This window comes from Ursus americanus, chromosome 25, assembly GCF_024610735.1.
Source record: "Ursus americanus isolate L20-20 chromosome 25, mUrsAme1.1.p, whole genome shotgun sequence".
Classification (NCBI taxonomy): Eukaryota; Metazoa; Chordata; class Mammalia; order Carnivora; family Ursidae; genus Ursus; species Ursus americanus.
In genome coordinates, this window is record NC_142151.1 from 23,308,530 (window position 1) to 23,332,042 (window position 23,513).

The 23,513-nt window shown below is 35.3% G+C and overlaps 1 protein-coding gene across 15 annotated transcripts in view; it reads right to left on the reverse strand.

The window, feature by feature from the left end:
* SOX5 (SRY-box transcription factor 5) overlaps positions 1-23,513 on the reverse strand; it is a 963,841-nt gene that overhangs the window by 505,315 nt on the left and 435,013 nt on the right. The window lies entirely within an intron of this gene.

Consider the following 23,513-nt stretch of genomic DNA (forward strand, 5'->3'; position numbering starts at 1 on the left):
GTTATTAAACAGAGTTGTATGTAGTTTTAAAGCTATAGCGTTATAAAAATGATTGTGAGCTGAACAGACTTCAGCACCGCAGGTGGAGACCTGGTATCAGAAGCAATCTCTTGAGCTGAGATAGCAATGATTATGCTGGGACAGATTAGAGTATCTGTGCAGGGAAAATCCCCGAGTTGGGGACCACAGCAGGATCCCATCCATCACATCACATGTTAGTTCAGAGAACTAAAACTCTTGAAGCATTTTTGGCATCAGGGAGAACTTTTCGCATCCTAATGCTTTTACAAGGCTAGATTTTTCTTTCCTCCCCAATGTGCTTCAAGATTTCATAACATGAGAAATGTAGGAGCAAAAGTTAAAATGCTTTAATGGTCCCCATAGGCTATTTAAATAAACCCTGTGATTGCAATTTAGACAATCTGGAGTCCATGCAATATGAAATCCCCACCCTAAACTACAGCTACTACACAAATAGGGAATTCACGGTATACTCCACATGGCCATTTACTACTGCAAGGACTGCCTCTTGACAATCATGGGGCGGAGCTAGCCAGGCCTAAGATTACACCAGTTAAATCTGTCAACAACTGGAGAGAAAGCCGCACTGAGCAAACACACGGATCCCTCTCACACAGCCCGTCTTTGTCCGGACTTTGCTACAACTCCACTAATCTCATACTATCTTCAGCAGTGCAAGCAGAAACTTCTCTTGCAACCAGCTGTAACAAAAGATGCCTTTATTTATTTTCACACACTGTATGTATATATTTATGCTGTCCCTTCCACTCCCTCCTCCGCCATTTCCACCCCTTCCTACAGACCCAATCCTAAATAAAGCTTGATTGAAGTAAATCAAAAGCGATTCTGCATCTCAGAAAAAGACATGAAGAAAGTGGCAATAGGGCTGATCAGGTTCCTTTTGACCAGGCCCTCGTAAAAATAATACTCCATAACGTATGGTTTTGTGTGCACCAGGGAAAAGAGTAGATTCAAGAACAAGGCAGGCAATAAATATCCTAAAATATGGTGTGCCAAATTGAAACAATTGGGTGGTGAAATATGTAGAAACACAGAGTGTTCCTCCAACTGCTCTTAGACATCGGGAGGTTCATGGGATCATGGAGCCCTTTTTCATTTTTATGGACTGCTGAAAAAAATACTGTATTGGAGTCATAGTTTAGCTATGGCATTCGAAAATTATTATTATTATTAATTGATATTTCTTCTGGTTATAGAATGTAATATAGTATTTTTGTTTAGGGAAGACAAACATTTTTTAGGCAAAATTTGTTCACTAAAAGGAAAAATCTTAATTCTACAGCTCAAAGAATTTTTTGACCCATGTATCCATCTATGTAATCCCACTCAGAAAAAGATCTAGCATATTTCTGTCACCCCAAACGGTTTATTCGTGCCCCTTTCCAGATAATTCTGTACCAAAGGTGACCTCCAAAGATGAATTTTCCCTAGAAAAAACTAGGTTAGTTTTGTCTAATCACTGTAGGTTAGTTTTGCCTGAAACAAACATGTTTAAGCCTTAGGTGGCAAACATTATGCTCCAAGTTTTATGTACATTACCTCACTTCAAACCCTTTTAATCCTGAGTACAAGAAGAGACAGGTATTTCTGTCCCAAGTTTCCAAGAGAGAGGATAAGTAACTTGTTCAACATAAAACTGCATCTGAAAATCTGAATTTGTTACACGCAAATAATCAGGCTTTATTTATACTATATGGCCATTAAATATGATCCCCAATTAATGGTTTAAAAAATGCATCACATAATAACAGTGTTAATAACAATATTAATCCCATCCTGTCTAGCAGGTACGGAGCTAAAGACTTGATCACACTGCCTCATTTAAACCTCATAGCAACGCTGTACGGCAAATGTTGCTATCTCCATTTTGCAGATGCAGCAAAAAGGTGAAAATATTTGCCCAAGTAATAAATGGATTCAAATCTTGTACTTTTCTGACTCATCATTGTTGCTTCATAATAAGTGCTCAATAAATTTGTGTTGAATCACTGAATTAAATGGTGAATAAAAATACTTGAGGAAAAGTAGGCTATGTTTTTGAAAATGCTAAGCAAAGTTGTTCATCCCTCTGTGATGGCATTTACAGGAAAAAGAAAACAATTATAGAAATTGAAAATTAGAGAATCTTAGACATTACTTGGTCTCTTTCCCCCATTTTGGAGACGAGTAAACTGAAGTACAAAGGACCCGTTCAATAGCATATAGTCACATAATGTTGACTTGGGCTGAAAATCAGGTTTCCTGAGCCCTGTTTCAGTATCAGCTTTGCTCTATTTCTATGGTTCTGAATCAAACATACTGCATGGGATCTAAATAAGTTTACAATTGTATTTGTTAAGTTTATCAACACTTCAAATGGTTGTGACAATTATTCTGTAATGTGTTAGGAGGAGAACTAGAAAAATGAAGCAATATAGAACAACGTTACTTTCCTTAAGATGCTTAGATATTTCATCGTCACAAGAATTAACCTTATGAGACAGTGAATATTATTAAATGTGTGCTCCTGGAACAAACAAACAAACACACCAGATAGCCCTATAAAAGACTGCATGATAAAGATTATTATTAAATATAATCAACCACCACAATTTATGGAACAGATAATACAGTGAAAGTCAGGAAGGGATGAGATTAGGGTTGGCAGCAAATATCAAGGAATTTAAGACTGGTGCAGAAGTTATCATAGGCTCACTGGTTTGAGAAGAGGAATCATCCAATGCAAATGCCTCATTTTATACAAGAAGAAGTGTATACAGGGAGATGACAGTCCTTGCCCATGGCCACGAATCTGGTAGCAGTGGTGTGGCCATAGCCACTCACTTCCAAATCCAGGATTCTGTCCATGAGCACCATTTCACCAACTTCTCCACGAGATATTGACAGAAGAAACTTACTCCTCACCCAGCACAGTAAAATAAGTTAAACATTAATGAGTGCCTCACATGCCTTAAAAGATACCTATAAAAATATTATTTCGCAGCATAATGGTCCAATCACTTCAATTTTGAATGTATTGCAACTGGACTTTGGCACTTAGTACACACTAATTTCTTATAGATAATTAAAGAAACAAGATAAGTCACAGAGAATCCATCTTCCAATTCATTCACTATCCTAAAATGTATAGCTCAAAGAGGATTAGAAATGGAAAATACATTTTTACAAAAACTACTTTTTTTTCTGACATCTTATGATGGAATATACTTTTGTTCTCCATTTGAAATTGTCAATGGTGCAGAAGTGATTTCATCCTGTGAACCCATGAGGAATGCAACCACATGCAAGCCTTCCAGCTGTTGTTCATCAAGAATTATAATATTTATTCTGGAAGAAGCAAACAACAGATGCATTTGGAGAATGTGAGTTCACCTGGTTCCTATGGCATATGAGCTCAAATTCAATTTGCTAGGCAATAAACATTTTGTAAAAGAGCAAAAACAACCAAAAAATTAAAAATAAATAAAAAATTAAAAAGCACCAGGTCCTGCAAATTTAAATTTTAGAGTCCATGAACAATCTTGATTTTAATCCTTATTTTCCATACCACTCCCATTTGTACTGTAAATAATCAGTAACTTTGGTGATATTTTTCTGGGAACATGTTTTTTCTACCCGTTTCAACATCCTATCATGCTTCTTTCTTTAAAAATGGCAACTTCATTTTCTGGGACAATAACTTACAGTTGGTTTAAAGAAGACATGAAATGTACTTTCAGCTCTCTTCCCTGATTTACAGCCATTTTCAATAAAACTGCCAACCAGGCATGAGAATCCATGAAAACACTTCAGGGTCCCTGAAGGACCATCTATCATTTTCAAATGAACATTTGTATCAGAAACCAGAATTTTTCAATAGTGATTCAAATTTAGACCTTTTACCTAGCAAGTACTCCAATTACACACTTCTGATATCTCTAAAAGGAAAATAAATAAAAAATAATATACAATGTATTTAAGCAATTGTACAAAACCAGGTAGAAAGAATAGACAATTTTTATTTATTTATTGCTCTCTACTCTTGTTCCCAGCTTTTGACTATTTGATAGGTAATATACAAAAGAATAAATGAGCATAGAAAAAAAGTGAAACTTCTATCAGATGATTTCTTGATAAATTTCTGATAAAATTTTAGTGCTCTAATAAGTTATCTTTTTTGGATAATCAATAAATTTCATTTTTTTAAAACTAATTGGTTCTTTTCACCATATCTTTTAAAGAATGAGGCAATTAAAATGACACTAGCATGGAAAATTAAAAGCAACCTTAAGTCTTAAATCTGTGAGATTTAAAATAAATTTAGTTCATTGGAAGTTAAACTCTACCGAATATCTGAATAACTGATAATTCACAGTCAAAATATGTTTATCTTTGTTTCTATCAATGTTCAATATACAGATTATTCAAATAGATTCTATTCAATTAATATTTACAGAATGCTGAAAACCCTTCTATAATTCAGGGTCTAGGGGTGCCCGGGTGGCACAGCGGTTAAGCGTCTGCCTTCGGCTCAGGGCGTGATCCTGGCGTTATGGGATCGAGCCCCACATCAGGCTCCTCCGCTATGAGCCTGCTCCTTCCTCTCCCACTCCCCCTGCTTGTGTTCCCTCTCTCGCTGGCTGTCTCTATCTCTGTCGAATAAATAAATAAAATCTTAAAAAAAAAAAAAAGAATTCAGGGTCTAAGAAGATGGGTGTGGGTAAGGGAGTACCGGAAGCAGTGTGAGATGGAGCAAAGAGAACCTAACCTGGGGTGTGTTTCATACTGCCAAATTCTCAGTATAGACTACGCACCCTTCAAAAACAAACAAACAAACTTGAAAAAAAAAATCCTTAGGCAGAGCAAAACAGAGGTTGAGAGCCTGAACTTGGAGAGGGGATTCCCGGGCTCCAAGCTTGGATCTGCTAGTCAACAACAGGCAAGTAACACAACTTCTTTGTAACTTGGTTTCCTCATCCAGTAGTATAGAGTTTGCCAAGTATAAAATAAGTTAGTATACGTAAAACACTTAATACTGTGCCTCACATAGAGTAAGTGCTATCTATATACATGTTTGCTATTATTATCTTTTTTTTAAATTGAAGTATATTTGACACACAATGTTACAGTAGTTTCAGTTGTACAACATAGAGTGATTCAACAATTCTACATGACAATTCTATATGTTCACCATAAGTGTACTTACCACCTGTCACCATACAATGCTAACAGTGCCATTAACTATAATCCCCTATGCTGTACCTTTCATCCCTGTGACTTATTCATTCCATAACTGGAAGTCTGTACCTCCCACTCCTTTTCACCCATTTTGTCCATTCCCCACCCTCCACCGCTCTAAAATCATTTGAATAATCTGTCTTTTTGTTTAACTGTATTATGGACCTGGTTTCTCTTCCTGCTTAGTGTATAGCACTTGGAGGCTAGAGACTATGTCTTACATTTTCATATAGTCACCAACCTCTAGCACAGTCCTATTGTCTAGGAGCTATTCATATGGTATGCTGGTATATAAATGACAGTAGTAATGGAAGAACAAGAATAGAAAAATTGTTCAAACACTTAGAAGAGATATATTCAGCCTAAAGGGGGGGGTAGGGATGGAAAAGAAGAAAGAAAGAAAGAAAGAAAGAAAGAAAGAAAGAAAGAAAGAAAGAAAGAAAGAAAGAAAGAAAGAAAGAAAGAAAGAAAGAAAGGAAGAAAGGAAGAAAGGAAGAAAGGAAGAAAGAAAAGACTCAATATTCAATTTGAGGAGTCCTACTTTTTTTTTTTCACATGAACAAAACTTGTATGTGTGAAAGAAAATCCCAAAGCCTTTCAAACCACACTTTTGAATTTGCTTTCAACATTTCTGAACCATTTATCACACCTCTCTCAAAAGTTCTATGCCCTACTCAGAAATCTTAACTATGACTACTGCATGATATGGGCAATTTGGTTTCTGTTCTTTGAATTGTTTTGCCTTTTTTTTAATTCTCCAAACATTAAATGTGTTACCTTTGTGTTGATAGACCATTTGCTTCATTAACAGTCACTGGCATTTAGAAACAGGGACCGCAGGTTTTCCTTTTTATACCACGTAAGACTTAAATGGAAAATAAATAATATGGTTGTTGAACTCTTCTTTCAATAGACAAGTGTGTCAGTTAAAAATCCCATCCTTTCACATCAGAGGGCTATGATCTGAGGGAACTGTGCTACAGATGGGATGGGGGAAAAAAAAGATTTAATTTGAAAAGTGGTCACTGTAAAACAGCAGACAGATACAGAGGAGATAGAGCCATAATCCAAAGCAGCCCACCTGACTTTGAGAAACTTTTTTATTATTTTAATTAAGAAAATTATACTTTCAGAGGTATGGCTGGAACCACAATTAAAAAAAAAAAAAAAGGTTGAAATAAGCAAACCCAAAGTTTGAATGTTCCTCAGCTGGAATTAAACTGAAGGAAATCACAGACTCTCATGGCTTGAGTTTTATTTGTTTGTTTGACTTCTGCTAGACTGTTTAATTCATGAATATTTTTCAAAGGAGCTTAGGAGGCCAAAATAAAATTACACGAATGTACAATGTGGTACAAAGGAAACACTCAGAATGCACAAAGGCGAGATGCTGCTTCCTCCCACATACAAATCAGATATATATTAGCAAATCAAAAGAAACAAAGTCAGCAAGTGGAGAGGAAGATAGGGGATAGCTGATAATTAGATGTGGATTAAGGGAGTAAGAAAAGTGGGGAGAAAGAAGGCTGGAATTGGAAAACGGAAATGGTCCTTTTCCCCCATTGGTTTCATTTAAATCCAGCTTCTAGAATGTGGGAGTATTTAGGGGTTTTTTTTGTGGGTTTTTTTTGCCTTTTTTTTTTTTTTTTTTATAGCCCTTCTCCAACATGTGTGGCATCTAGCATCTGGGTTTGGGTGGCTTATTATTATCTTTCTAAACATATAGTTTGATATTCCTTTAATTAAAATGGTGACCATCACCCAAAACAACTTTTCTGGAGAAGGACCTTGTAAAGCCACAAAACCCAGGAATGGGTTTGTTGAACCTGCAGGCAGTTTTGTTTAAGTGAGCATTAAAGACTTGGCAAGCCCTCTGTGCTCTCATTTTCTTATTCTCTATTATCTATCCACTTAATAATTTCAGAAACCTTAATCAGACTCTAACCAAAAAAATCCACACAGTGCTTGGGATAGAATGATAATACCATCTGTTTTCATTCTTATGTGGGTTCTTTCCAGCCATACAATCCAGCATTCTGGCTGCTTACTTTACAATGATCCTAACATTATAGGTGATTTAAAGGAAAGTCTCCTATGTCACTTGCCTCTTGCAAACATGCATAATCTTTTCAATTCACAAAAAGTCTGGAGTATATTCATATTAATGTTGCTTGTATTTGAATTCTATACATAAATAGGACCAATCCCAATACTTCTGAGAGAGAGAGAGAGAGAGAGAGAGAGAGAGAGAGAGAGAGAGAGAGAGAGAGAATGAGAAAACAAAAACAAAAAACCCAAAGCTACTGCTTGCTTTTTTTGGTAACGGTTGGTAAGATGGAAAGCTCTTCTAAAAGAGTTTATTTGGCATGTGACTTCTCATTCTCTTAAAGTCTAGATGGCAATTTTAAAAATAAAATAGCTAAAGCATCCCTAAAAATAGAACTGACTTACTGAGAACCTTTATACAATGACTTTTCAAATGCGCAGCTTTTACCATATTCATTAAGAATTAGGTTACAGTATCATTGTTCGAGGATAGTAAATAAAGAAATGCTGGTATCCTTCCCTTCTCGTTGTGGTAACAAGTAAGAATTCAGAGCAAAGGTCAAATGCTTTTAAACTCTTTGATACAGGAAAAATTAGCCAATGCTATGGAAAAATACACTCCAAATAATTCATTTGTGCAGATTTTAACAATCAATATGGAGCACCATATGATAGATATGGCTCCAACAATCTGTATCAATCATGAAGATTGGCAGTGGCAAACTACACAGACCAATTTTTGTCATGCTACCACCGTCGATTTTACAGACTATGTGTAACCAAGACTTACTCTGGTGCTTTCCCTGACACACCACACAGCCCCGTCCAAGATCTGCTTCCAACACATTCAAGGGCTTTTCTGAACCAAACCTAACTGAAAACCTTTGGAGACTGGCACACAATTCTTACGATACTCCATGTTTTCCTTCCAAAGGCTGCATCTTTAATACATTATATTGGGTTTTTCCCATCACACATTTAATGTGTGAAATTTCTAAACTCTTCCCCTTCACTTATCTAAATTGAACTTTGGCAGCCAACAGTTAACTGTTAGAGAGTTGCTTAAAAACGATCAAACCCTTTCTAGATCTGATTGCAAGAAGTATCAGTGCCAAGATAGAAATTTCAGTCTTCATCATACACAAAATCAATATGTATGCTTTGCTCTGGAAAGAAAGCCACCTTGAAAATAATTAATAAAACATCAAAGCTGCATACAACTTCAAAAATCCACATAAGACTGAAACATTCCAGGCAATTAAAAGAAATTACTAATTTATGTAAGGTGGTACTTATCTTTGAAAGGTATTTTCATATATATATATATATATATATACATATATATATATAAACTGAAATCTCAGTTTTGGCTTCAAAATGGCAATTTAAAATCTTAACAACATATCCATAGCAATTATGAATGTTATATTAAATACATAAACTTTGAAAAACCATAAGAATAACTTGGAAATATTTAAATAATATCAAAAGCTATGGAGAACTACAACACACAGTTTTTCACTGAAACACAATGCATAGGCATATTATTAGAATTTGGAAAAAAGCATACATTTGATATTGTAGTATATACGTAGGTGAAATGAGACCTCTGCAAAACACATGACAACGAAATAAATCTCATGTGTCAGTTGCATTTTACCATCCTATAGAGTTAACTTTCATTTATTTATTCTTATATACACCTTGCTTAGTGGTGGGTATTTTTAAAACAGGTTTTTAAAAGGTGACTAAGAAGCACAGTATGGAAGATGGGGAAGGAAGGGGTGGTGGAGAATGGAGAGGGAGAAAGAATGAATCACATATTAGGGAGGCGCCTGAGAAAAGGAAAGCTTGACAGAAGAGATGATGTTTCTTTTGACTTTTGAAGATGAGCCAGTTTTTGAAGGTTGTGAATGGAAGGGTGCACATCCTGGACAGGGATAAGCAACTGCATAAAGAGGAAGATGGAAAGCTCTGTTTGGATAAGACAGAGAAGGGGCTTGTTTACCTGGCTTAGGTGTTTAGACTTTATCCAATAGGCAACTGGAAGTCCTTAGAGGTTTTCAATCAGGGAGATGACATAACCAGATCTACATTTTAAAAAGATAACTGGCATCATCAATGAGATAAATGGATCTGTAACAAGACAGGAGGCGAGGGGTCTATTCAGGAGAAATCTGTGATACACTGTGACAGATGGTGAGAACCTGGAGTAAGGTGGAAGCATTGACGCTTGAGAGCGATTTTCTCTGTGCTCCCCGTGAGGCCCTAACCCTATATCCAATCCAGTGTATTGATTTTAAGGACCCACAAGGCTTTCTAAAACTTTAGCATTTCTAGAACATACAACTTTGCAGAGCACTTTTTTAGACATTTCTTAAAACTCTCAACCTCCTTAGAAATGAAAGGATAACTTTTACTCAGTATAGAAGAACATTTTAATAGAAATACTGTTAATATGACTTAGTGCCTCTGCATCAGTCTCGAGAGCACCAACTGACCTACTTCTCTATTTGTCATTAATCTTTTACATCGGATGATACAGCAAAAACTACAACTGTGTCTAGTTGCAAAGTGGGTCTCTCTTCCCCATTAGTTTTGCTCTGCGCAATGTCACGAGCCAGCCAAAATGATGAAAAGACATGGCATTTGTCTGCAATGAGAGGAAAACAGTAGAATGGGTAGGACTGCACTCATCGTGGCATTAGAGACCAAGAAGCTGCTTCAGAATTTATTTAGTCAAAATTTTCATTTTAAAAATGAAGAAATCTTGACCCAGCGAGAGTAAGTGATTTGTCCAAGATAAAATCAACTCCTAAGAAGACCACAAGAAACCATGTAATTGTTAACCCAGATTCTAAAGCTGCTTATTTTATAAATTTTATAAAATTATATTTTACAAATTATTTTCTAACAAAGTTATTAATAAAATTTTGGGAAAAAAGTTTTTTCTCAAGGACCTACAAAAATGATAAATATTTTATTTTTACATTTCCTAAATTAAGGAAGATGTTTGTTTTATTTGTATTTTCATTAAATGAGAGGGAAGTTATTTAGCATTTATCTACAAAGTTGCATTAATAATATCCTTAATCCTGCAATGGCACTAAAACACATATAACTAGTTTGAAACCATTGATTAAAATGATTATTTCTTCTGGTCCGATATATAAATTGTTAAGGAGATAAGTCAGTCCTTTGGGATATCTTAATGATTACTGAGTTGCTATAACGTGATTGAGGTGGCCAATTCCTCTTTTTGAGATATCTGATATTTAATCTTTTCTTCTATTTATAGCTTGTAGCTGATTTGTATTTTGATATGTGATTAAACAACTATAATGCATTAGTGTTTAGGTCCACCTCTGAGCTTTAAAACAGCATAATTATTTCAAGACAGAACTAAAAGGGGCTGCCAGATAGAGTTTGTGTATTGTATACATTTTCATCACTTCATTTATTCAGAGTACAAGCAATGGAAGGATCACAGAGCAAACCTCAAAACAATGATACATTGCTCAAATTCAGGAATTAAGGTGTACTACTTTTCCTTCCTATTATTCTAAAAAAAAAGGGGGGGGCACAATTTTGATAAAGTTACTTGGGGGCAAATTCATGTACGTAAAATAAAAATACTGTTCTGAAAGGATAAAATATCTAAGTGAAACTTGAAGAAGTGGAAAAATGCCTTTGCATATTTCAGTCAGAAGCGGTATTAATAACTGCATGATACTAAAGCACGTAGATATTTTGGGAAAATATTCAGTAAAGATTAACCATCTCTATGATTGTAATGCTAAGGATATAGAGGAGCTCAACAAATAAATGTTTAATGTCTAATCCGAATTTGATATTAACTAAGTACAGCAACGTAATCTCCCACCACAATTCTTAAATTCTTCCACATTACTAGAAAGTAACATCCCACTACATTAAAAGATCAAAATAAAAATTGGTTTAATTGACTTTAATTTCTGTATGCATTTGTGAAGGTGCATCTAATTTTTATACAAATAGGAGAGAAACTGTTATTGCTAATACAAGTTTCTATTGTCTGTCTGTATACTCCACCTAGGACTATGGACTGTGTTGAAACTTCCAATGTTTGAAGATCTGCTTCTTTGCCCTTTGAACTGTAAGTCACTTTTGTCCCAAAATATTGTTTGCTGCATTCTGATTGATCTGTGTGCTTTTACATCTTCCCCAGGATTCCACAGCTATGCCACATTGCTTAAACCATGCAGAGTGAGCACAAATATTTGATAAGCAAAGGTGATTTTTCCAAGTCTTTGTAAGGGAAGAAATGGCATTTTGCTAGTGTATAATTTTAATATGTCTTATTGTGATGGTTAAATTAAAACAAAACAAAACAAAACAAATCAAGCTTGGCAAGGAAGCCAGAAAAAAAAAAAATTAAGGACAATTCTATGCCTTGGTATATTTATAAATTAGGATTACCTTAGCTGGGTCTCTGTAATCATTAGCAGTAATATGCTTATTAACTTGTTAGTTTAATACATATGGCATCAAAGGAAAATCTAATGATGGAATCAAGCAACATCACAAAATGATCGTTTTCTCTCTTTACCCTAAGCTGAGCAAGGAACCTTTCCAAGCAGTGTGAACTCATTGGCTTCCCCATAACGCTACAGAGCTCACGCTGCCATATAACTGGGAATCAGAGAGGTGAGGTCATTTCATCACTCCTTGCAAAAAAATGCAAAACGTCTGCTAAAATCTGACTTCATTTGATTTACTCTCCAAGACTGTTTTTTATTAAATATGTTTGACTGCTATCTCTAATTAAATGTAGAATTAATTTTGGCAAACTAACCACAGATGCAGTTTATGTTCAATTTTATCAGACAGATTTATTTATAAGCTGTCAACTTCTTGAAAGACTTCATTTTGGAGCAGTTTTAAATTGCTAACAGTAGCTGTAAATGGAGCTACTGTTCTCTGGAGCACTAGAGGAAAAGTATGCTATAAATGTCCGTTCCATCTGTGAGGAATCATAAAACAATCACATTCCTTTATTTTTTTTTTCCTCCGTAGGACCTTTATTAAATTAGTTCAACTCAATTAAAAATAACTTCAAAAACATTTCAGAGCCTTTTGTTTCATGGAATACTTGGAACTCTCTGCACGGAACGTCACCCTTTTAACTAATCCCTTTTAGTAAATGGAGGAGAATAGTGGTATTGTGACTTCAGACAGTGCTTTCAAGGGTCTCTACTGTACCGAATTGAGGTCACTGCAAGACAATGCTCAACACCCAATAGCCATTCAAACATTCTTCACAACTCTATCAAACGTGTCTTTCTTTCTCTCACCCGCTTTCTCTCATGGCAAACTCAGAGGACAATGGAAAAGCCTCCAGCACCATTTATGGTCACCATATTTGCACATGACAAAGTCTATTCTTCCTGGTTTGCCAACTCCCTGTAAAAAGAATGAACCCTGGGATAGATTTTCCCACCATTACTGTTATTCAAACTTATCTTGTATTTAATGATTTTTGTTGTTGTTGTTAGAGGGCTGCTACATGGCATTGGAGAAGCTGACTTGCTATTTTCGTGCATGTGTAACAAAGCAGAGACTAAATGCAGAATTAAATATGTCACATTATAGCCAGCATATGCATGATGGAGTGTACAATTTAGTACAAAACGGAGACAAATGATGAAATTGGAATTCTTATACCTTGTCTTATTGTCTAGCATTAACAGTATTATAAAACTTACTGTTTACCCATGAACCACCACGCCTGTGCCCCACAAGCACTATTTAGTTTTGCTTGGGAGTTTTTATGGCTGCAGCCACAAACAAACAAAATCAATTGCTGTAAATTTTTCTCACCAGGGCTGCTCCTTTTTGAACGAAGGGAAAAAAAAAAAAAAAAAAGATGTATCCAGAGCATCGTCCTCCAAACAAACAAGAAAAGCGCATATTTGCAAGCTATATAGTAAAGTTGTTACGATGAAGATTTTGATTTTAATTAAGAATGGGATTTGTAGGACAATTAGTGAGATGTAATATTCTTTGCAAGAAACAGTACCCTTATTGGAAATAGCATCTAAAATGGAGTGGGGGCACTTGGAGCTGCACAGAGACTTATTTCTATGGGTTTCTACAGTTAATGAGAAAGAAAAAATACAAGGAAAATGTAGGTACCTCACCTGAACTGCAGGAACACAAACACTGTTTGCCTTTTTTTGTTTTCCTTCTTCATTTTTCTTTTTAATTTAAACCACAGATATCTGTGCTGTTGAGATTTCAGCCAGGTAATCCTCTTATCAAAATATGTTTGTTACTTCTTCACATTTATTTTAAACCACTGATTATTAGGAGTATACCTCATCTTATCTGATGATTTTACAAAGATGTCATAATATATTTTAATGATAATAAACACAACAAACTCTTCAGTTATTTTGGATATGCTTAGGTGACCTAAAAAGAGGGCTTTTTCTTATAATATAGAAAATAATTTGTATAATTGCTTAAATGTTGGAGTGACTATTTCCTTTACAGTATATAAAATTTCATGTGTCATAAAAATTAAAAATGCATTTATTAATCAAGTGCCTGATAATTTCCCAAGTTTATTCAATTAATTTCTTAACAAAATTTTCATTTTCCCTTTCTATAAACAATAAGATTAAATATTCCAAAGTGAATTAAGGGATCTCCTTTCTATAGCAGATGGAAAAAATATTAATAGGATGTCACCAGATATTATGCTGTGAATAACAAAGCCCAAATATATATAACCACATGTATGTAGTTGAAAACATGTATTGAGCCCAAAATTCTGCAATATTTATTCTACAGGATTAAGCATATGCTATCTGCCAGGCATTGTACCAAACAATGGTAAAGTACAATACACATTGAAGATATCTTAATGCAGTTTAGAATATGCTGGAAAGACATACAACTTAAACCAGTATAATCATCCACACTATGCAAAGGGCTTAGATACACAAATAGGTATAAGATTTCTTTCATTTTACAAGTTGAAAGTGCAAATTCCCCACTATGGCAGGCAGGCTGGATATAATTTATTGTGGCTACTGAGTTCCCATCTGAAAAGCATCATGGGAAGTGTAGTTGGGCTGAGAATGAGAAACACAGAATTTACCTTAGGGAACACAAAAGGGAACAGAAACATGTGGATCATAATAAGGAATATTTAGTGGCCCGTTATCTGATGATCCTATTTATATGGGATTAAGGCAAGACAGGTCCGGAAATTTAGGTTGGGGCCAAAGTGTAGTTGGTGGTCCTTAAGTGCTATCCTTAACTACAATTGATTGGTATAGGACAAGATGGGGAGCCAGAAAAGAAGTTACAAGGCTACTTTAGGATTTTAACTGAGAAGGGATGAGAGTATTGGTTTTTTGCTGTGAAGATGCGTGAAAGAGAGAGAGAGGGAAAAAAAAAAAAGAAAGGTGTGCTTTGGAAGCCAGATAATGGTGGCTGAGATGGGAAAGGAGTCAATGTGATCACAAAGGTCTTAAACTGGGCTGGCTAATCTATAAATGGTTGAACCACGTGAAATTGTCAACCTAATACAGCCAAGTGGTATTTGAATAGAGGCAGTGGGGGGGAAAGAGAGATCGAAAGAGAATCATGCCGTTTGTGTCTAGATTCAGGACGCAGAAGGGTGAAGTAGAGTCAGTAAAATGGTTACGTGAGAGTCTCGTAGAGCTAGAATTCACACTTAATTTCCTTAGTACAACTGAAAACATGGGAGAGCTCCTGTTTGTTTTTTCCTCCTGGGTTAGCTTCAAAATATAACAGATTTCATATTTTGTGTTATCTTTCCAAGACCTAAAATTCCTGATTCTTTATTTTGCTCCTTTATTGTCCTTTAATTAAAACCCTATGTGTGACATTTTTAAAATGAAATTTCAGTTTAAAAACATTTCTTTATACATCTTACTTCAGAATCCAGTAAAATATAAATACGATACTTCACCAATTCAAACATCCAGCCATCCTACCAGTTACAATAACTTTGTAGTTATTATCAATTATCATCTTTAATTTCAAAAAATGGTCTCCCTCTTGTAATTTCTTTTTTTTTTTTTTTTTTTTTTTTAAAGATTTTTTATTTATTTATTTGACAGAGACAGAGACAGCCAGTGAGAGAGGGAACACAAGCAGGGGGAGTGGGAGAGGAAGAAGCAGGCCCATAGAGGAGGAGCCTGACGTGGGGCTCGAACCCGGAACGCCGGGATCACGCCCTGAGCCGAAGGCAGATGCTTTAACCGCTGTGCCACCCAGGCGCCCCTCCCTCTTGTAATTTCTAATCATGTTCTACCACCTATTTTATTCTGTAACTCCAGTGGAAATTCAAAACATGTGTACTGTCCTTTAATAGCTGCCCCATTATAAATAGTCTTATCCCATCGCTTACCTTATTATAAATACTAAATCTTAACTATGGCTATCTTTCTCCTGATTGGTAAGCTTTATAAAATACCAATGATGCTAAATGGGTCTTAAATATAATCACTGGGGTATCTGTCTTATTCACTTTCTAACTACCTTGTGGAGGAAGTGGTAACATCATACTTTCATAATGATTATGTGGAAGACAGGCTGACTTCAAAATCCCCAAAGACCACCTGAAAAAGGAAGATATGTGTTTTTATCTATCACGATAATAAAGACAGCTGACCTACTGAGCCACCACAGTCTTATCCGTTACCTGTGCTTAAAATAAAAGGTCATCTCCTTCTGACTGACCTTGCCCAGCAAGCAAGAGCATGGCCAGCTAGAGGTGTAAGGGGTGAATGTCAGCTCCGTTCACCCCCATTCATGTCTTCAACTGGGCACCTTTGGGCCGTGTGAAAACTACACAGTCGAGTCTGGGGCTCTGGCTTACTACATGCCAGGAATTTAGCTCTATGCATTCCATACACATTATCTCCATTAAGTCCCACAATAGCTCTGAGTAGGTGCAATTACTGTGCCCATTTTTGCGGTAAACTAACTTGCCTAAGGTCACAGTCAGTGGGATGAGCATTCTGACCTCAAAATCCTCATTCTTATCCACAATGAATTATTGCAAGTATCATTATGTTAAAGCAAGATTTAATTCCATACTTTTACATAATTATGTTTTGTTAATTATTTGGTTATAATATACACGCATATTAGTGGTCATGGGCTGAATAAGTCCCACATACACAATACAATCTATTATTGTTCCTTTAGGCAACAACTTCCTAATAAATGGTAGGGAGGTGTACCTAGACAGATATTCCACCAATGGTTTCCAATGTGTCACATTTGAAAGAAGAAAAAGTTCTTCCATTTTGGAAACAAACAAACTTTGTCATTAACAAAAAAGAAAAACTACTATTAATTTTTGGCAAAGAAATTACAAAGGAACTATTATTAATGGACAAAGAAATTAATTCTGAAAACATCCCTCCCTCTGATGCCCTCTTCAAAATAAAAGTTACTCAGCACACTGAAATTAGTAAAAAAAATTCCCAAAGGAAAGATAAACAACGTAAGTTGCACACACAGACAAGCAAGACAAGCTCAAAAACAAAAGAAATAGACAAACAAAAAATTTGAATTACACTAATAATATTTTACTTGGTAGTAAAATGCTTCTTACAGCATTTCTCAACTCAAACTAGTTTTGCCAAATCAAAAATTTTCTTTTGGGTAGTTAAGAAAGCCAAGAGTATTCAAAATGATTTTAAAACCATTTTACCTATTACCGTCTATGTTTCCAAAGGAAGCATCGGCAAACATAAATTGGCTGTTAAGGGAGAGAAAACACTGTACATTTTTTTCATTGTCAAAATAAACCTTGGTTAAGAAACTCCTGGTTGGAAATAATTTAAAACCTCTGAAGTATTGGGTAAAATCAGTATATACTGCAGGCTGCACAGCCTTTGAATGTTTTTCCCTTAAGACATGATTCAAGAAATAGTGGAGAGTGCAGTGCTAAACTCCCCCAGTACTTGTAGAAATGTCCCAAGAATAGAAAATCTATTAGTTTGTTTTTAAAGTAACCTTAAACTCACAGACTTCGGATTATAGAATTTCACAAACAAGAAGTGGAAAGGAGGGGCGCCTGGGTGGCACAGCAGTTAAGCGTCTGCCTTTGGCTCAGGGCGTGATGGGATCGAGCCCCACATCAGGCTCCTCTGCTATGAGCCTGCTTCTTCCTCTCCCACTCCCCCTGCTTGTGTTCCCTCTCTCGCTGGCTGTCTCTATCTCTGTTGAATAAAAAAATCTTTAAAAAAAAAAAAAAGAAGTGGAAAGGAGAAGGAGGAAGAGTAAACTGCCATACCTTAGGAAAAGTTAGTTTCAAAATATATTAATAGAGCTAGAGGGCAGGAGAAAACTTCAGAAATGTTTTCCCAGGTACTGATGTTTCATCCACAAAACCAAGCTTTATTGGTTATTTATTGTTATTATTTCACTTCTAGTAACTGTAGTCCTCTCTATGGAGTCTGAGTGGCCTAGAAGCCCAGGAAGAGTCAAAATATTCAGGAAAACAGTTCTTCCTTATTTTTTTTTTCTCCCTTTAAATTAGTCACTAGATACAAATCCACAAAGATTGGTGAGAATTTTCCAACTCAGTGAACACATGACTGTAAAATACAAAACACATAATCAAATATTCAAGGTTTAGAATGTGAAATCCATTCATTCCATGAATCATTATTTTTGTACCAGCAATATTTCAAGATAGTTCTTAAAGTACCAAAGACAGGGTTCCAAGATCTTGAAACAAAAATGACATAGAAATACCATGTTTTCACAAAATTTACAATGACCTGGTTTTTTTTTAATTATTTAAATATAGATTTAATTAACTTAGTACCAATGGCTCCTGCATACGTTTCTACATGTTGGACACTGCCCAGGCAGCTACACTACAACCACAGGGTTTAAAGAACCACTAAGTCTATTCTCTTTCTTTCTTTCTCTCCATCCCTCCCCCTCCCTCTCTTCCCCATATATATATATATATACACTTATGTATATATAAATTTTTAGATTGTCTTCATTATATAGTCATAGCAATAATAATAACTATTGTTCTATAAAGTACTGAAATTTTAACCATAATTATGAGTGAAATATGTCAATAAGACAAAAGGTTGTATTGACAAATTTTCAAAGACAGATGTTGTGGTTTAATTGTAACACCCACCCTGTGTGTATATTTAAACAGTAATACGAAGCAATAAATATTCCTTATCTTTATTACTTATCTTCTCATTTCTATTTTTACCTATGTGTTCATGAACTATATGGAATAAAACCAATTGGGTGCTTTGCCTACAAGTGCCAGGCAGGTTTACTTGTTTACTAGGGTGTAAAGGTCTACCTGGGGAGGATGAATTTATTTTATCTTTGATAAAATGATTAAAATGGCAGATTATATGCTTTTTATTCCTGCTGAGAGCAAATACTCTGGAAAGTGATTATGAATGTGATGTATTGGAAAGCAACTAACTTCAAGTTAACATGTAACCCCCAGGGGCGCCTGGTGGCTCAGTTGTTAAGCGTCTGCCTTCGGCTTAGGGTGTGATCCCAGCGTTGTGGGATCGAGCCCCACATCAGGCTCCTTGCTGGGAGCCTGCTTCTTCCTCTCCCACTCCCCCTGCTTGTGTTCCCTCTCTCGCTGGCTGTCTCTCTCTCTATCAAATAAATAAATAAAATCTTAAAAAAAAAAAAAAGTATAACCCCCAGTTATAAATTCTGAGATCACTTCATTTTCTACTGTAATTAGTACATTTAGAATATGTGGAAACAATCACATTCCACTTTTCTAGGAATCGATTTTTAAATATTTTTTCCCCTTTGGAAATCTTCCTTTTAAAATATAGAAGGGAGTTAGTACTTAAAAATAGATCGCTCTAAATATTTACAGCCTCCATTTATTCAAACGACAGGCAAAAATAAAAGCATCTCTTGTTGCCCTGCCTTACAAATAGAGCCAACAGGGTCTCCGTATAATGAAGAGAGAGACAGAGCTCTTTACTCCTCACCATCTTCCCAACTGATATCTCAGAAATGGGCCAAAAAGCAGGAGGAGGCACTTCCATTCCCCCAGGAAAGCTGTGAGCAACGGGTGAGAATCTCTGACCTCGTATTTTAGAAATCCTAAGAGAAAGTATAAATTCCCCCTACCATTAATCTCAGCTTTTTTCCTGTTAAATCAAGGTTGTATCAACACAGGTCTCCTGAGTCAAAAATACGGTGATCCTACAAATTTCCAATATTGATCTAATGGTGGAAGTTGATTTTAATGGAAAGGGTTCATTTTGAATGGACTGAACTTCCCCTTGTTCCCTGTAATTATGAGACCTGGATAAGCTGTTCTAGCAATTGTCTGTTGTTATCATTTATATAAGTTTTTTTCATTAATATAAGAACAGTATAGTATCACAATTTCTGCTACTAAAAGATGCGTTGGTGAGCTTTTCATAGACACTGAACTATCAAACATTTTCATGCATACCTGCCGAATCTGGAAGAGACAATAAAAGACTATTTGGAGAACAGGGGAAGCATCGAGAGGAGACACACATATATGGATTTGATTACTTGAATGTAAGTGAATAATCTGGCAATCTAATATTAATTAAGATATTCTGAATGATTTATTAAACACTACAGGCTAATTTTAGTCTTCCTTCTATCTACCTTCTATTCACTCTTTCAGATGATTTGTTCTTTCCACTTGAATATGGCTATAGATTCTTACATTGATAAAACATGATTTTATCCCCTAAATCCATCAGTCATTTGCTAACTTTTCCATCTCAAGGCATTTGAGAAACATTATACAACCTTATTGACAACAGCAGTCCATTATGGCAGTAAATCTTAATTAGGGACATACATTTAAAAGAGAAGTATCTTTTCAAATGCCTTGTTCACTCAGCCTTCTGAATTGCACCCTATAGAAAGGTTGCATCCTATGGTTGAGAATCATTTCCAATTATTTAAGAATGTAACGAAATGTTTAATTATCAGTTTTTATGCCTGAGATACTTATAATAAAATTGCTGATGACTCGTTAAAGAGTATTTAGATAACACCAGTAATATACTGGTTGCAAATGAAAACTACTGGTACTCATCCAAAAGTCAGTAATCTATCTGTGTAAAAATATCTATACATTTTCAGAGGGTAAAAATATTAGTGAAGTGGGAAGATAAAAGAAATGTAATTGCTAGCTGATCAATAATTCCTTATTTTAGCTCTTGCTTCTAGCAAATTCCTCCATATATAGGAGAGAGCAGATTTTTCTGCTTCATCCTAAAAAACAAAGAACGATTGCTACTCCCTTCCCCCCAGTTTCTATATACAGTCACTAAAACCCATCTGCATTCCAGTCGTCATTACAAATGATAGCTTTGCCAGATCTAGTCCCATAAATTGATATATTGGAAAAACTGGCATGAATATTTTAATGTCCTGCCATTCTAAAGAATGAGCTTTAGGTTTTCTCCTTTAATATGAATATTAGGAATTTATATATGATTACACATCTTTGTCTTTATATATTCATGCATAGAAAAAAATTTAACTAAACAGGAAATTTAATTTGTGTTAAAATTTTTAAATGTATATACTACAGAGCTATATTGTCATCTTTGATAAATGTGGGAAATTGAGGCACAGAAGTACCCTCTAGGTGATAACCAAACAGCATATGACAAAGAGCAGAAAGACTGGGAAAATGCCCATGCCTTATGTGCTTTCCTCTCTGGTCTAAACACCAGATTGCCATAGAGATTCCTATAAGGAATTCTTTAAGATGAGACCTGAATAGTTAAAGTAAATGAAGGATGTATTCTGAATGTGGGGATTCTCAGCTACTATATTTCCTTCTTCGTTTCTGTAAAGTTAGTTGGCTCTCTACAAGTGTTTGGTAAAATAAAAGAGTTTACATAAAGTAGTTCTAATGGCTTTTTACAGTTATTACACCACCTCTATTATATAGGAAATGGAAAGCATAGAGGTATTTTTTCCCCTTCGATGAAAGGAATTGATACATAAGAGCAGGCACAACAATTTAAGGATAGACAAACAGTATGCTCAAAACTGACATTTAATGATGAAATACTTTAGATGATTAACAGAATCATAACATGTGATTTAAAAATTCCTTGAAATCCCCATTAAATGGAGATTGCCTAATTTTTTTAAAAATGTGTTTTTATTAAAAGCCTTGTTAATTTTCATATACTTTTAATTTACTTAGATCTTGATTTGAAAGGAAACAGGCAAATCTATCATTTGCAAGTGCCTTTTCCAAAACCTTAACTTCAAACTCAGCGGAAGTAATTATTTACCTCACTTTGGAATGATAGTTGGCTAGCAGAAGGAACGTATAAACTCACATTCACTGACATTTCTATGTGACCGTGAAGAGTACTTCTGGAATTGTAAAGTGTTCTTTCTTACTGTTCGGTCAAAGACCACCGACTAAAACATCCCAAGAGCTCAAAGAAACAAATACAATGACAGTAAGTGATACGATAAAATTACATATCTGTATGATTATCTGTAACAAAGGTACAGAAATAAGAAAATAACTATGGTCAGGGAGTCCCCTCCGTGGAAAAAAAAAATCAAAATATTGGACAAATATTTGGATAAATGGAAATAGTTGAATAAAATATATCTAAAACACATGCATGTTTTACTATTAAAGTTAGTTTAAAGAAGTAATTTTTTTGCTAACAGCTTCATTTTACCAATAAACCCACAATGTCAGAGAGAGAGAGATACGTGCCGTAAGCACTTCAGGGTAACTGGCGGTAAGCTGTAGGCATCCAATCTGCAAGCAAAGCGTGAGATAGTAGGGAATGACATTTAGAGACACACGAAATTACATAACACTGAAATATCTGAACTAGAGCTCTGTGCTCGCGGGAGGATTTGGGGAGGGATTCCGCCCGAACACCTGACAAACAAGACTGCTTTTTGTTTTTCAAGCCTCCAAGTTGACAGAGAACTGTCGACACCTCATGGAAAAACCTGAAAAACATTCCAGGGAGCAAGAGTTCTGCTGCTATATTTTCTTTACTTCCTTTCTTTTAATTGTCATTCAGAACAACTTTTGAAGAACAAAGCCCAAGTGCATTCTTAAGTTTGGCTCTTTGTTCACCAATTCAAAAAATAAACTGGCTTTGTGACATTGCCTGACAAGAAATAACAATATTTCAGACATGCTCGACTTCTCAGAGGAATACACAGTAGGTATTGATGTTTTTTAAATATCACAGGTCTTGTATTTAAGCTCACACACAATAAAGGGAATACAGAATATGAATGAAATAAAATTCTACATCATAACAAAATTATGAATGACATATTGTTGTACATTGTATCAATGATGTCTTACTGCATAAAACGAATGGCAAAATTTGAAATTTGAGAAGTTTCTAAAAGTAGAAAATACAAATTAGATATTCACAAAAAAAGAAGAGGTACAAAGGGAATAAGGGATACTATTCTATAATAAATTTATTAAAAAACAGCCCAGTAATGGGATAATAGAGGCAAATGGCAGAAACAATTTACTAGCATAAAGGAAATCCATGCTAAGATTGAAACTATAGTATTTTTCTTTAAAAGAATCCAATCTCTCAAGCTGTGATATTTGGAAATCCTAGTTAGGTGGGGGCTTTTAGAGTCATCTAGTCATTTATTTTTTTTTAGACTATTCTTTCATTTCCACTGCCCCCTCCTTTTTCACCTACTGAAATTCTACTCATCTATTTAATGCAGGCTCCCCCATGATGCCTTACCTGAAATCTGCAATCAGACTATTAACTCTTTCCAAGGTATTGCTTGTTTAATCCAGTCTCTGTCTGGGTGCTTTCCGGGATGGCATTTACTGCTTGACAGAGCACTGCATTTTTGAACTACTTTACATCCTAGAAAATTCTTTCTCGCAGTGAGCCAAACTGAACTCCCTGGAATTTTAACATGCATTCAATAAACATTTAGAGAGTGGCACCTATATAGGATTAAAATGGATATGAGGTATAAATGTGAATAATGTACAGTGTCTGGCCCAATTTAAATCCTGGCTCTGAGAAAGTTTCTTTTCCTCCTGATTTTTAACATAATATGTGCTCATTATAGCTATTGAAAACTTCATAAAACATAAAGAAGAAAACACGAGGACCCATAGCTCAGCT